We start from the raw sequence: 3,966 nt of genomic DNA on the forward strand, positions 1-3,966 counted from the left end.
CCAACGATCATACCACGTTGAATACATCGGTTTTCGTCCGCTCACTGAAATTAAGCAGCGTCGGGCGCGGTTAGTACTTAGATGGGGGACCGCTTGGGAACACCGCGTGTTGTTGGCTTCACAACACTTTTTTACTTTTTTACTTTTTTCCTTTTTTTTCCGGTTTTAATTTTTTTTATATTATTTTGTAAATAATAATATTTTTTTTTATACACCTATCTATTATTTATTTATGTAAAACGCAATTATTTAACTAATTTCTGCTGTATACGTGTACTCGCATCATTTTTAATTTTGAATTTTGAATTTTGAATTTTGAAAATCGTAATCGTGTCGTATACGCAATGCACCGTAAGCACAAGTTTTGTTCAGTTCCATATAAAATGTACAATAGGCATGTATGCGAGTGTGAGTGCGAGTGCAAGTGTGAGTACGAGTGCCAGCGTAAATGAAAACCTTAAATGTTAGAAAACTTTTCAAGTAAAATTACTATTTAAGAAGCTTTGCTTATATTCCTTGTCTTCATTGTATAAAATTTAATAAAACAACAATCTATTGATTGCGCCTATTTATTAGCACTAGCACCAGCACTAGCACTAGCAGTAGCACTAGCATTCATATGTTAAATTTTTTAATAAAAATATAAGTATGTATAATAATTTTATTCTTCCTTAAAGATTAAGTTAAAGTTAAAGTTAATATTACAGGCAATAGTACTACATAATTAAGCATGTAAAATACAAACACGGATATGTTCAATAACAGTTTTAGTTTAATTTTCCTATTCTGTTCATATTAACTTCACTAGAGAAGAAGAAAAAAGAAACTTTTCTATTTTATTTATTAAATTGAAATGAAAAATAAAATAAAATAGCTTTGGAAATAGCTTTAGAGTATTTTCTATTTTCCATTTTCCATTTTCCATATTATATATAGTACGTAGTAACTAGTACGTATAAGAATAAGAATAAGAATAAGAATAAGAATAAGAATAAGATTAAAATACTGGTAGATGTAGATTTTTTGAAACGCTTTCTTTGCCAACGACCATACCACGTTGAATACATCGGTTCTCGTCCGATCACCGAAATTAAGCAGCGTCGGGCGCGGTTAGTACTTAGATGGGGGACCGCTTGGGAACACCGCGTGTTGTTGGCTCCACAACACTTTTTTCCTTTTTTTTGCGGTTTTAATTTTTTTTTATTTTATTTTGTTACTAATAATATTTTTCTTTATATCACATATCTATTATTTATTTATATAAAATGCAATTATTTAACTAATTTCTGCTGTATACGTATATTCGCATCATTTTTAATTTTGAAATTGTAATCGTGTCGTATACGAAATGCACGTAAGCTCAAGATTTGTTCAGTTCCATATAAAATGTACAATAGGCATGCATGCGAGTGCGAGTGCAAGTGTGAGTACGAGTGCCAGCGTGAATGAAAACCTTAAATGATAGAAAACTTTTCAAGTAAAATTACTAATTAAGAAGCTTTGCTTATATTCCTTGTCCTTATTGAATAAAATTTAATAAAACAACAATCTATTGATTGCGCCTATTTATTAGCACTAGCACTAGCACTAGCACTAGCACTAGCACTAGCACTAGCACTAGCACTAGCACTAGCACTAGCAATAGCACTAGCACTAGCACTAGCACTAGCACTAGCACTAGCACTAGCACTAGCACTAGCACTAGCACTAGCACTAGCACTAGCACTAGCAGTAGCACTAGCACTAGCACTAGCAGTAGCACTAGCATTCATATGTTAAATTTTTTAATAAAAATATAAGTATGTATAAAATTTTATTCTTCCTTAAAGATTAAGTTAAAGTTAAAGTTAATATTGAAGTTAATATTACAGGCAATAGTACTACATAATTAAGCATGTAAAATACAAACACGGATATGTTCAATAACAGTTTTAGTTTAATTTTCCTATTCTGTTCATATTAACTTCACTAGAGAAGAAGAAAAAAGAAACTTTTCTATTTTATTTTATTTAAATTGAAATGAAAAATAAAATAAAATAGCTTTGGAAATTGCTTTAGAGTATTTTCTATTTTCCATTTTCCATTTTTCATATAATATATAGTACGTAGTAAGTAGTACGTATAAGAATAAGAATAAGAATAAGATTAAAATACTGGTAGATGTAGATTTTTGAACACTTTCTTCCCACGACAACACGTTGAATACATCGGTTTTCGTCCGCTCACTGAAATTAAGCAGCGTCGGGCGCGGTTAGTACTTAGATGGGGGACCGCTTGGGAACACCGCGTGTTGTTGGCTTCACAACACTTTTTTACTTTTTTACTTTTTTCCTTTTTTTTCCGGTTTTAATTTTTTTTATATTATTTTGTAAATAATAATATTTTTTTTTATACACCTATCTATTATTTATTTATGTAAAACGCAATTATTTAACTAATTTCTGCTGTATACGTGTACTCGCATCATTTTTAATTTTGAATTTTGAATTTTGAATTTTGAAAATCGTAATCGTGTCGTATACGCAATGCACCGTAAGCACAAGTTTTGTTCAGTTCCATATAAAATGTACAATAGGCATGTATGCGAGTGTGAGTGCGAGTGCAAGTGTGAGTACGAGTGCCAGCGTAAATGAAAACCTTAAATGTTAGAAAACTTTTCAAGTAAAATTACTATTTAAGAAGCTTTGCTTATATTCCTTGTCTTCATTGTATAAAATTTAATAAAACAACAATCTATTGATTGCGCCTATTTATTAGCACTAGCACCAGCACTAGCACTAGCACTAGCAGTAGCACTAGCATTCATATGTTAAATTTTTTAATAAAAATATAAGTATATATAATAATTTTATTCTTCCTTAAAGATAAAATTAAAGTTAAAGTTAATATTGAAGTTAATATTACAGGCAATAGTACTACATAATTAAGCATGTAAAATACAAACACGAATATGTTCAATAACAGTTTTAGTTTAATTTTTCTATTCTGTTCATATTAACTTCACTAGAGAAGAAGAAAAAAGAAACTTTTCTATTTTATTTTATTTAAATTGAAATGAAAAATAAAATAAAATAGCTTTGGAAATAGCTTTAGAGTATTTTCTATTTTCTATTTTCTATTTTCCATTTTCCATATTATATATAGTACGTAGTAAGTAATAAGAATAAGAATAAGAATAAGATTAAAATACTGGTAGATGTAGATTTTTTGAAACGCTTTCTTTGCCAACGACCATACCACGTTGAATACATCGGTTCTCGTCCGATCACCGAAATTAAGCAGCGTCGGGCGCGGTTAGTACTTAGATGGGGGACCGCTTGGGAACACCGCGTGTTGTTGGCTCCACAACACTTTTTTACTTTTTTCCTTTTTTTTGCGGTTTTAATTTTTTTTTATTTTATTTTGTTACTAATAATATTTTTCTTTATATCACATATCTATTATTTATTTATATAAAATGCAATTATTTAACTAATTTCTGCTGTATACGTATATTCGCATCATTTTTAATTTTGAAATTGTAATCGTGTCGTATACGAAATGCACGTAAGCTCAAGATTTGTTCAGTTCCATATAAAATGTACAATAGGCATGCATGCGAGTGCGAGTGCAAGTGTGAGTACGAGTGCCAGCGTGAATGAAAACCTTAAATGATAGAAAACTTTTCAAGTAAAATTACTAATTAAGAAGCTTTGCTTATATTCCTTGTCCTTATTGAATAAAATTTAATAAAACAACAATCTATTGATTGCGCCTATTTATTAGCACTAGCACTAGCACTAGCACTAGCACTAGCACTAGCACTAGCACTAGCACTAGCACTAGCACTAGCAATAGCACTAGCACTAGCACTAGCACTAGCACTAGCACTAGCACTAGCACTAGCACTAGCACTACGGACTAGGCACTAGACTAGACTAGCATGCACTAGCACTAGCACTAGCACACACTAGCTCTAGCACTAGC

The 3,966-nt window shown here is 31.0% G+C and overlaps 2 non-coding genes and 1 pseudogene across 2 annotated transcripts; all 3 read left to right on the top strand.

Annotated features, from left to right (window-relative positions):
- Nucleotides 1–118, top strand: LOC119665210 (annotated as a pseudogene; the record flags this gene model as incomplete).
- A 921-nt stretch (nt 119–1,039) lies between these two features.
- On the top strand, nt 1,040–1,158 carry LOC119665208. Its single transcript, XR_005251355.1, has one exon. It is a non-coding gene; the product is annotated as a 5S ribosomal RNA (ribosomal RNA).
- A 2,065-nt stretch (nt 1,159–3,223) lies between these two features.
- Nucleotides 3,224–3,342, top strand: LOC119665209. The gene has a single exon (XR_005251356.1). It is a non-coding gene; the product is annotated as a 5S ribosomal RNA (ribosomal RNA).
- Nucleotides 3,343–3,966: the final 624 nt, after the last annotated feature.

The sequence above is a fragment of the Teleopsis dalmanni genome, unplaced genomic scaffold (assembly GCF_002237135.1).
Source record: "Teleopsis dalmanni isolate 2A unplaced genomic scaffold, ASM223713v2 unscaffolded_contig_3950, whole genome shotgun sequence".
Classification (NCBI taxonomy): Eukaryota; Metazoa; Arthropoda; class Insecta; order Diptera; family Diopsidae; genus Teleopsis; species Teleopsis dalmanni.